Source organism: Heloderma suspectum, chromosome 5, assembly GCF_057233095.1.
Source record: "Heloderma suspectum isolate Gila_16-S chromosome 5, 16-S_ref, whole genome shotgun sequence".
NCBI lineage: Eukaryota > Metazoa > Chordata > Lepidosauria > Squamata > Helodermatidae > Heloderma > Heloderma suspectum.
Window position 1 is genome coordinate 51,359,578 of NC_139462.1, and position 12,344 is coordinate 51,371,921.

At 42.0% G+C, this 12,344-nt stretch overlaps 1 protein-coding gene across 8 annotated transcripts in view; it reads left to right on the forward strand.

Annotated features, from left to right (window-relative positions):
* JADE1 (jade family PHD finger 1) overlaps window positions 1-12,344 on the forward strand; it is a 100,703-nt gene that overhangs the window by 43,272 nt on the left and 45,087 nt on the right. The window lies entirely within an intron of this gene.

Genomic DNA, 12,344 nt, shown 5'->3' on the forward strand with positions numbered 1-12,344 from the left:
GACACTCATTTATCTAAGGTACTGATGTGCATGACCCAGCCCAGGTTGTGTTCAAACTGAAACACTGCAGTTTACTGTCACATCAGATATAAAAAAAAATAGATTGTTTTGAGCATTTGGATTTGCCAAGTTTGCAAAACAGGAGTGTAGTTTGGGAGCCTGTAGATGGGACTGGTTTCTTTTTATCTTTGTTCAGCTTTCAGAATATATTTGGTGCTTTTCCAAACCCACATGTCTCTTAATATTTCATTTAATATTTGTAAGTATGCATATTTTCTTCAACTCTTTAAATGCACATTGGCAATATTAGAGGAAGGGTTGACTGTTAAAGTGGATTTGTACGACGGTGTTGATTTTTGATTGTAACTATTGCATGATTGGTCTTCTAAAGCCTCTGTTTACACACTGACTCCCTCGGGGGGGGGGGGAGTCTTTACAAGAATGTGTAGGCAATATCAGTTGTAGTCAGTTTTGCCTGGGGTGAGCTCATCACCAAGAGGAATGAGCCTGAATCCATCCACAGAGACTCCTTTTCCTTTCTGTGCCAGAAACCAAGATCTTGTGTAGTAGAGCTTGCTATTAGAGCCACTGCAAACTCTGATTAGTAACCATAAAACTAGGGAGATGCTTAAGATTTTAAGGAGCTGTTCATGGCACCTGGTTTGAGGATCTATTCACATAATCAAGGCGGCATGATGAGAATCTGGTGCTCTCTAGGCACTGAAGGGATCATATGAATGCTTCATTAAATTGCAGTGCCTGCTCATGCCGCTTTCGGCAGCTTTGCAATGATATGGTAAATGTTGGATATGTGAGCTGAACCTTAGGAACATAGGAAGCTGCCTATACTGAGTCAGACCGTTGCTCCATCTAGCCCAGTATTCTTGACAGTGACTGGCAGCGGCTCTCCATAGGTTCAGGCAGGTTTTTTTCCTGCCCTACCTGGAGATGCCTGGGATCGAACCTGGGGCCTTCCACATGCAAAGTGTGTGCTCCACCACTGAGCCACGGCCCCTCTCAAAGTTATGGCCTTTGGTGAAGTAAAGACCCTGATGCTGGGGAAGACTGAAGGCAAAAGGAGAAGGGGACGGCAGAGGATGAGATGGCTAGATAGCATCACCGATGCAATGAATATGAACTTGAGCACGCTCCGGGAGAGAGCGCAGGACAGGAAGGCCTGGCGTGCTATGGTCCATGGGGTCACGAAGAGTCGGACACGACTGAACGACTGAACAACAACAACAACAATCATCATCTGCCCAGTTCTGCACATCTCCTAAGTGCATATTCTCCATCAGGAACTCTGAAATACAACAGGCTCTCATTCATGCTTCAAAAGAATAAGGGGGTTGGGGAAGAGAGTGAGAGAATTTGCATAAAGTAGACTGTCAGGACAGTGGGTGTCTCTCCCTTCTGGACACCTAGCATAGTATATTTCAGTAGGATATGTGTAAAGAAGGCGCTAGGCAGCAGCTTCGTCTGTAGCCACCCTGAGTGCCATTTTTGACAGAAATGAAATAAAATTATATGTGTGTGTAATATGAAATGAATTTATTTATTCATCATTGTATTTATTAATAGTACTTACATACTGCTTAATATAAAAAATCTCTGATCGGTTCACATATAAATAAATTACAGTAGTTTTATACAGAAAGGAAACATCCCACTGATTGCTCTGAAACCTTCCTCACTTGGGTGCCTGGGACACTGAGTAAAACTGTTGGCACCAGTAAGTGCAACTTCTAGAGATCCAGCTTGCCAGATCTCTCCTTGCTGCACCTTAAAATGACGGGCTGCTTCCTGCAGTCGGTCAGAGCTGGAGGAACCCACTCACTAAAACTTCCCAGTAACACAGGGCACGGTAGAGCTGTGAGTACAGGTCCAGCTTCCATATCAGTCTGAATTCTCCAAAGGGCACAGTGTGGATCCCTCTGGACCCTTGGCTTGAGTTGGGGGCTTAGGGACCCAAGAGAAGAAAAATCTGGAAGAAACATCAGACTGGTCTAATGTTTCTGGAGCTGTGATGTTTCCTTGAGGTATAGTTCCTTGAGTTTCACTCTTTGATCTGATGACAAGGGACACTCTTTCCTCTGTCATAAGAAGCATTAGCCCTCTCACAGGCAGGGTTGCAAAGCCTGATCCCACAGGCATAAAAGAGCCTATGGGGGGATAATCTTATATGTTCTTGGGATCCAGTAGTCATTCTCCTCCTCAAAAATATAAACTATCTTGGGAGGTGCTGCCCTTTCAGGCACTACTAGTTCCTGCTCCCATTTATAATACCTCTACTGTGATGGGAGGATCTGGTGGTCAGCTTCTTGATAGATCCCTAAGGAACAGTGCAACAGCTTGGCCAAATTTCTTGCCTGTTTTCCTGTTCCTTAAGCAAAAAATGAAATCTCCACTGCTTAGAATGTCAGTTTGGTTCTGTGAATAGGTCCTACCCTTAGTAATAGTTTTTCTAGCTCTCTGTGCTGTTAACATCAGTTTTATAAAATCTGTCTTCAGAGTTCAGATGGTATGGAACCTGTGTTCTTTGGTTTAGAAATAGAAAGGCGTGTATGTTATGAATAAGTGGTAGCAGTACATTTTGAAAAATGTCCAAACAAGTAAATTACTTATTCTCTATTTGTATGATTTGTGTAGCTGTCAGAGATAGTACAGCTGATTTAAACTAAATGAATGTACATCTACTGGGATAGAAGGTGCTATTTAAAGGCAAAGTGTCCTGGGGATCTCCTGGCATTTTAAGTCAGGGGGAAAAGTTAAAAACTTGGGTTTTGATTAGCGTTGTATTTCCTAATTGTGTGAATGGGGGAACATGGACTCAGTCACTAAAGAGACATACTGATATTTGAGAAGGTTTATCAGTTCTGACCTGATGCAGGTCTAAGCTGTCACCCTTTTTAGGCAAATTGGAGTTGAAAGTGGGTTCCTTCAACAAGAGCGTTTGTTTAACTATTGGGGCTACATTTATTAATTACCCCTGTTGATACTAGCTCACTGAGATGCCTCATTCAAAGAATCTACAATTCTGTGATTTAAAAGTAGCTAAGCATATGACTCAAATAAATTGGGTAGATTTATTTGTTTTTTTAATTGCTTTTGGCATTTTTATTTAGTTTTTGTTATGAACTGGTTAAGAATTAATGTATATGCCAATAAAGGTGAGAACTATTGACAGGATCAATAAATTGATTGATTGACTGGTGAAGAAAATTTGAGAGATATGCTGAATCTTGGATTCTTGGCCCCTCGCTATTGGAAAGTAAACTCCAGACCAGCTTTAATTTGTACATATTTCCCAGTAAATAACTGCAAGAGTGCAAAGATTTCTGGTCAATGGGGAGAGAAGTGCTTTTAAGGAAAAATGAAGAACGCCAGCTCCATTTTGGTCCAGAAAACAGCAAAAGCAGCTTTCCTGCCCTATGTTTGATGTCATGGTGGTGAAGAAGATGGGGTTATAGCTTTATAGCAGGAACTGTGAACTTCTTTCAGCCTGAGGGCCAAATTGCATTTTGGAGAAGCTCTCTGGGGGTGCATTCCAGTGGCGGGCTGGGCTGGGCTAAAAGCAAAAGGGGAAGGACCAAAAGTATCAGCCTATTTTAGCTTAAAATTCTTGCTGCAAGTAACTAAGTTTTAGGATAGGCATTTCAACCTTTTAGAATGGGGAAAAACTGCGCAAAAGCCAGGAAAACAAATGAACTGTGTTTGGGGGAAAAGAAGTGGGGCAGTGGAAGGGGGCAGGGCCATGTTGGGAACCATGAAGGGTTGGAGTGGGACCAGTGTGCCAGATTTGGGCCCTGAGCCTGAGGTTCTGCACCCCTGCTTGAGGTGCGTATGATTCTGTAAATCAGCTTTCCCCGACTTGGTGCCTTTCCAGATGTGTTGGACTACAACTCCCGTCATCTACACTGAACTGCTAAATGCTCTGCTCTGTATTTAATTCTTTTTGATGACCATAGCTTTTCAGATCTTTATCCTATATACTCTTAAGTTAGAAGTAAGTTTGTTAAAAACAGTGAGACTGACCACCAAACAGCATTTTGGGAATAGAAGTGTCAGTTAGATCAGTCACGAATGACTTCCATTTTCTGGTCTGAGGTTTCTTGTGTAGTGTCTGATTCTGTTTTCTTCTGTTTCTGCACTTGTCAGGTGTATTGTGGGGGTAGGAGGATCCATTTATTCCACCCCTTTGTTTTCCTTTTCCCCTATTTTTTCGGTCTTATGCCTCTCACTACTCCTCTGAGGCAGGATGGAAGAGAAAGCAAAGAAGAAAAATCATTGGGGTGGAGTAAGCGTGGAAGGGGGACTTTCAAGAAGACAATGGGCAGTATCCTAGACTGCCCTGTGTTTGCAGAACGGACTGCTAGTGCAACAGGAGCTTGTGGTTCCTGAAACAACCGAAAACGAGCAGCAGTGCTCGCTTCTGGAACAGGGCAGGTCAGTGGACCTTACAGAAGCTTATTTCAGGAACCAGTAGTTCCTGTTGTGTTACCTGCCTGTTCCGCTGGTGCAACAGGACTAGTGGATGTGCAGTGGCACTATAGGATACTGCCCAATGCCTTATAATTAGGGGAAAAACAATAACATAGTTTGGATCAGTACTGAGGAAGAATCTGCTTTCTTGATAATGCTTCCCCTGTCCCTCTTCCTGTTGATTGGTAGCATGCTTCATGCTCTTAAGCCACATTGAACTCTGTGGTCCTGTAGTGTAATAATGCGCTCTGTGAACTAATTGGCAAATCCCCATTGGCCTTAATGGGAGTGAGTTCCTAGCTTTTAAACTGTTCATTCTGAGGTTGGGGGCTTTTCAGTAATGGGTGTTCTGTGGCCAGGTATTTTCGCACCAAACTGAACTCTGGTTGTGCATAATTCTAAATTTGCTTGTCTGTTAAATGCACAAAGTAATTCCATGAGGCCCATTGTAATAAAAGTATTTTATGAAATGAAACATTTAAGTTGAAGATAAAGGGAAGTGCAGCAAATTTGTTGAGACCTGATGGAATAAGGTAAATAATTTGTTCCCTGGAAATGACTGCCATTGGAATGGATAGTGGTGTAAACAATTGCATTTAGCATAATATGAAGGAACAAGTCTGTTTAAATCAGGAGTTTCTCTTGTCAAATTGTAGTGATATTGTATACCAGATGATTGAATAGCCTGGAAATATAAAGTCATTATTGCAAAGGGACTCAATATGTGGCCCACAGAGCAGGTTTCTAGTGTAGTAATATCCAAGATGTGTCTGTTCCTAGTGCTGGAGAACATAGGACAGATAGGCCCACACTACTGCCTTACAGATGTCCTGCCTGAGCTGGCAGAGGTGGTATCAGACCTGATGTTAAAGCCCTCCACATTTCAATATCCATGCTGTGATCCCCTGCTTTTGGGTGGTTCAGGAGTTCATGGCAGCCATGTGGCTGTCCCAGGCTGTTTCCTGCTTGACACATGTAGCAGGGCACACAAGTGATCTGGTGTTCTTGCCTGAGCAAGATGTTGGTGATCTCTGTGGGAGATGTCAACCAATTCCCTTGTCATGGACAGGTCACTTAGGAAAGGTTCAGTCTTGTACAGGATCTTAAACTCTGCAGGACTTGGAAGACCAGTTAAGTTGGTTCACCTTGAAGGCTGGTGGATCATAATGATTTTCCTGCTGATATGTTTGGTGCCCTGGTAAATGCCCTAGTCGACTTCTGGAACACAGACATGACTAGGCAGTTGACTCAGTCACTCCTAGGCACTGCAAACTAGAGTATGACTAGCTCCCTGATATATCACAGAGTTTGGGGCTGTTCCCGTACATCCTCATTCACATGCATACATGAACTCACATGTGTACATGTGTCAAGAAGGTCATGCGAACAAAGAGACGTTTTCCAGATGTGCAGCACACATACAGCAGATTTATCCACTGTGTTTCAACCAAGTGGGGAATAGCTATTTTAGAGTGAGGAAAAATAGCTCAAACAACCAACTGTATTCAAAGAGTATGAACATATACATATACACACATGTTACAAAAGGGAAAAACATCCTGATTAGTATACTAATCCCACTAGCACATGGACCAGTATACTAATTCTAATAGTCCCAACACAGAGATAGAAAAAGATGAGACTGGGGAAGTTAACTTTTGCCAAATGTGGCAATGTGGAAGAGGGCCTTCTCAGTGGCCACTCCCTGGCTCTGGAACTCCCTGCTAAGGGAGGCTAGGTTTGCTCCCTCTCTGCTGTCCTTCTACTGGCAGGGAAAGACTGCTTTTTTTCAAGTGGGCCTTAGGTGTGTAAGTGGGTCTGTTGGGTTGGAGGCTGTTTTTACACTGTTATAGTTGTGTTTTTATGGTATTTAATGTATTTTATTATTGTTTTAATCAAATTTTATTAGTGTTTGTAAGCTGCCTTGAGTGCCATTTTTGGTAGAAAGGTGGGGTACAAATCTAATAAATAAAGGAGTGGAAGGAAGTGCTATGAAAACGGCAAGGCAAGGGTTTAGGGAGCTATATGCCAGGCAAGCTTGGGTAAAAATGGTGGGTTGTGGTGTGTATATGGAAACAGATAGATTTAGAGGAGGAAAGGAAATAGAGCTGAAGTGGTTATAATTTCCTTGTTCCAAAGTAAGGGGAACGTAATGGACCTCACTCTCTGGTTGGTCAGTCACAGATACTTGGAAAAACATAGTGGGCATAGGCTACCCTCTGGTCTCCCAGCCTTTAGTTATGAATTCAAAATTACGAACATAAGAAGAGTAATTCTAGATCAGACCAAGGCTCCATGTAGTGCAGCGTTCTGTTCACACAGTGGCCAGCCAGCTGCCCGCGGGAAACTCACAAGCAGGACATGAGTGCAATAGCACAAAATTGGGTGAAAGCCTCAAGCTGTTTAGATACTATTGTGAACTATGTTGTTCAGAAAGAGCCAACTGGATGATATGTCCAAAGCTAATTGGACTCTTGGACTTCTGGTATTCATGGATAGGATGGGGGGACCAAACAGAAGCTTAGCTGTTGTTAGGGACCCTGGAGCCAAAATGTTTATGTTGCAAAAATAGAATTTAAAATGGAGAGCCTTACAAATGGGGCTTCTTCTTAGACCCTGCCTATACCAAAGACAAATGTGGAGAAGCAAGGAGATGGGGAAAGGAGGCAAGGCAGGAGAATTAGCTAAAAAATAACCCCAAACTAAAAAGCGTGATTCAAATGGATGTGTGAGACTTGAGACATTTTGTAACAGCTTCCACAGTGCCCTAGATTCCCTGAGAGACCAGTACCATTGAATTCAAGACCAGCAACTCATGTGGAGGATATAAGCCTCCATGAGACACTCAAAAAGGAAGGAGGGAGCCCACAAGCTGACCGCCTCACTTATGGAACCAAGTTTTGGACTCAGCCAGGGTGTAAATCACCACAGTATTCTCTGGGCAAATGAGGCAACAAAATGGCACAAGAGATGGAAATGGAAAACTCTGGTTCTGGACATGTGGGCTAGGCACCAGAGTAGAGTGGGAAAGGATTATGAGAAATGGTCTTGGAAGCCGAGCAAACCTCAGGTCAATCTTAGAGCTGAGCTGAAAAACACAGATGTGCTTGCTCCCCAGGCCAAAAATAAGTAAGTAAGTAAGTAAGTAAGTAAATAAATCAGTATCTGGTGCCCAAACTCAAGGGTAGTTATAGATTTTAGAACTTTAATTGAAGTTTTCGACTTCAATTTCCATCAGCCGGTCAGCAAAGCCAGTGATCAGGGATTATGGATGTTGTAGTCCAAAACATTTGGGAGGGATCTGGGTTGCCTACCCCTGTTTTAGAACAGAGTACGAAGGACTTAGTGGTTCTGAAGTTGGACTCAGGATCGAGCAGAAGAAAGGGATCAATAGCTTGACTCTGAAGAATGAAAAACCTCAGGGAGCTTCCTGGCTATTTGCTTGAGTTAAAGCTAGTTAATTTGAACAGTGCCATGCTCTTGAAGAACACTGAGTAGAGATATGCAAAACAAAAGGTATCATGAGGAGCGCCCAGGTGATCTCTCATAGGGATGGTAATACTTAAGGATCAGGCCATTTTCCCCACCAAGACTCTGGGTTGGCTAGTTGATAGGTTCCCTCATGGGTTAACTGGTTGGGTGGTGACTTTGCACTTTACAGGTAGACATTTGCACATATCTGCAGTTCTATGGAAGCAACTCGTATTAAACTAATTAACAGAGGAAACCATAGACAATTAGATTCTGACTCTCCTGCAGCCAGAGAGCTCGCTTCTTGTTCCTAACAGCCTCTGGCTCTGCTGCCTTTTCTGGAACAAAAAGGATTCTTTAGCCAAGGTGTCAGAGTGATGCCAATAAAAATACAAACTACATGTATACAGGGAGCCAACATGCCTGAACTCTGTAACGGGGCAATGAGAGAACAGAGATGACAGCTACAGTGAAAATGAAAGAGAGCTCAGGACAAGTCTGACTGGTAGTGATGGCAGGAAAGAGACTACTTCTCTGCCATCATTGTATCTGTAGGGTGCTGCCTGGTGGAACTGTTTCATGCAATAAGCTATCTCCATCCCAACAAGACCCAGGACAATCTTATCTGAATCCAGCAGCTTGCTATGATTTGTTTGCAAACTACTGTGTGGCTAGAAGAGCAAATCTGCTCTGACCTGGATGCTACAATAGATACAGTACAAGGTGTGTTTCAGTGTAAAAATGGTGCAAGAGAAAACAATGTTGACCTCCCTAGTCCTCTTCAAACTGCAGCCTCAGCAGCTGCATTGTGTATTTAACAAAAAGGCCCTGACAAAAAGAAGAATAGCAGAACTAGATGTAATGTGAATTTCTGCCGTCTCTTCTCTACTGTTTGAGAAATGCCATGGAATTATTAGAGGTCTTAGGTTGTACATCTTACTTATAGATTAAGCCATCCCTACACACCAGATAGGCTTTTACTAAAGATCATATGATTTAAGTGAAACATAATGATACCAACATGAAAGACTGCACCCTGAAAAGTATAGCACTTTCAGGAAGTATGTTAGCTCTCAGTTCTGGGAACTGGGTTGATGGGATCCAGGATGTCACAGGAAATCTTGGATTCAAATAAATGCCCTGATTTGGATAATGCCACCCAAATCAAACAACATCTTTATTTGATAGCAAAAATATTGCTTCATAATATATCATAGACGGTTCAACAGATTCACAAGAATACTATATAATTTATGAATATCACATATAAAATAACACATATATCACATATAAAAATACATGAAATACTGCATATAAAATGATTTTCATCAATATTATAGCCTATCTTGGCTCACTGCTGAAGATTTGCAAATGAATCCTGACCACACCTTCTGCAAACAAGGTGACTTTAAGAGTCATGTGCTTATCAGTAAATAGGAAATAGCATAGAGAAGTTTTAAACTTTGCAGGCCAACTGGCCATTTTTGCCAAATATTTATTAAAAGTTCCCCATCTCAAGGATCCGTACAAGGAGCAGTATAGTATATAATGGGTGATAACTGTCTTTCTCTTCACAGACCTGAAAGACACAACTATTCCTTGCTGCTGTTTGCATTGTCTGGAGGCAGAGAGCATAGAATAGTGGTTGAAGGATTTTTAAATCTAAGAGATAGTTTAGTTGGTTATATATTTGTATAATAAAGACATAAAGACTGTATTCACACAGAATGATAAGCCAGGATCCTGGAGAAATTTGATCTGGCATGAACAAGCTTGGTGCTGGTGTATGCAGCTCACCTACTTGCACACTGTTTTTTCCTGCTAACATGACCACTAAACAAACCAGAAATGGCTTGTCTAAGTGTGTTGTCTGAACTGGGGATCCAGCCTTTTCATTCCCTTTACAAGGCAGGATTGCAAACCAGAGGGAAATAATATATTCTTCCCATGTCTTGGCTCGAGTCAACTTCCTGTGGAATTCAGGCCTCTCTAGGTCACACCCAAGGGTCTAGAAAACTTTCCATTTGGTCTTCAGCTTTCCACTGAGGTGTATTGGATGTGTAGAAGTAGCCTCAATATTCCATTCATGGCACCGACTCCCTTTCTCCACACCAGGTAGTTGGAGGGTATCCCTTAAGTCTTCAGAGATATTTGGGTAGACTTCTTCACACAATCTGAGTCCTCAGAAGAAGTGTTCAACTGTCACCCATCTTGAAAACTCCACCCTCTTGGCCCCCCTCCCCTTGGTTAGAATTTTCTACCTCTGTAAGGCTGCTTACGGAGCCTTACAAGAGGGATATCCCATATGTAAACCTATGAATATATTAGTGTTCACAACATTTTTAGAAGCCTAGTACAAAGACAAATGGGCAATTTTATTTAATTAATTGATTTGTGCCCCACCTTTCTACCAAAAATGTCACTCAAGGTAGCTTACAGGCATAATTAAAATTGATTAAAACAATAAAATGCAATAAAAACATAACAATTAAAGAATTAAAAAAATAAAAATACAATGGGAATCCTTGATAGGTTAATGTGCTAGTACTGGGAAAAACCCACCCCCCAGCTTTTCTCTATTTAATGGCAGTGATAATGTAATCTGTGCTATAAAAGTAGAATGAGCCTTCTATTAGGCCCCACAGCATTTGACAAGTGAAAACAGGTAGGTATTCTTGTTGAGTTAATTAAGCAAGTGCCTCCTTGTGTGGTGGTTAGCGACTGAGTTGCTTCCAAGGGAATCTGGCAGAATGCCCCATACCTCAGAAGTTTGGAAACATTTAACTTCAAGACACACATTTTCCTACAACACATCTTAATGCTTAGATGCTGAAAGCAGACCTCAGCCTAGGATATAGAGAGAAATTTGGTTAAAAACAGCACAATTCCATGGAATACTCCAAAGGAAGAAAGAAGCCAGGCCCATTTTTCAGGACTCTGTAGTTCCATTCCCCATATCAACTGCCCCTTCCCCCATTCCTGGCACAAAGATTTGCTCCCCAAGTTCTGACAGAATTGGACTTGGAGGAGAGAGATGACTTCTCTCAATACGTGTTGAGTTTTGGAGAACATACGAAATGGCAGAAGTCTCACATTTTTTCTGCGTTCGCCATATCATCCCGCAGCCATTCCATCAGGCTGTAGCGGAGGGTGAGATAGGAAGCACGGCTACTCCATCAGCTCAGCTGAGAGACCTGCAGTCTTCTCTTTGAACTGCTTCAATTCCAGTTGGTTGTGATAAGAAGACCAACAATGGCTGGCTGCATTAGAGCTGGTCGTTCTAAGAGCTGTATAACATCCTACAGTCATCAGTTTGTCTGGATGCTTATTTAGACATGTCGACTGCCTATATTAATGTATATATTTTAAATAGAAGTATTTAATTTTTTTCTTTTCTTTTTATTAATGGTGTTGTGAATGGTTATTGAGAAAGGCAGCCTTTCTTGAGCAGTGGGAGAGGAAGCCCCACACTTATCTCTGATCACTGAGAGACACTGACCTTTCTCCATACAGAGAGAAACAGGAGTGATTGCTCCATGCCCCTTTCTGTATGGTGCAACTGCTTTCTCCATGCACAGGCATGGAACAGTTGCTCTGTGCCTTTCTGCGTAGAGAATGGGGCAGTCCTTTTCTCTGTGCAGTGAGAGGCAGGAGCGATCACTCTGGGCCTATCTGTGCACAGAAAAAAGAGAGGCCAAGAGGGTTGGAATGTTAAGTTGACTTTTCTTCAAGAATGTGGCTAGAGGTAAGGAAAGTCTTGATTGATAATATTGCAGTCAAAACTGTTACGTTGACTTGCCCAGAGCTGCAGTTGAATTATTCACAAGCTGCATATGTTTCCCAAGTGGCAGTTTGGCCATCTACAGCATATAGAGCAGTGAAGGTTTGCCTAATTGTCTTGCTGCACACTGCTGGTGCACATTTTTCGTATATGGAGACAGTATATGGAGACTGTAAAATGTGGACTGTACCTATCAGATAAATACAAAAGGTTGTATGTACTGCGATATGGAAGTATTTCTTTCTTGGAAATAGTAACTTCAAATAGGAAGCTCCTATCTTTTTAACTTCGGATGTGGAATGACTATTTTTGGACATGTAAATAGCCATTTTCCTGGTTGCTTGTGGCAAATAAGAATCTTTTCCTGAAAGCCACATAGGGAAGTTTTTATAAATCAGAAAAGGATGGGCTTTTATTCCCTTTTTAGGTGCTCAGCTTGCCACAAACATCTAATATAGTCACGTGTTGGCGGGCGGGCTAGTAGATTTTTTTCGGGATAAGCGTCTTTCATGGATTAGTTTCAAGCCCGGGCTATCTTTTGTTGCCAGAATGATCAGATAAGGAATAGTATTGCTGTTATACACTGCATTAGAAGAAGCTAATTGACCAG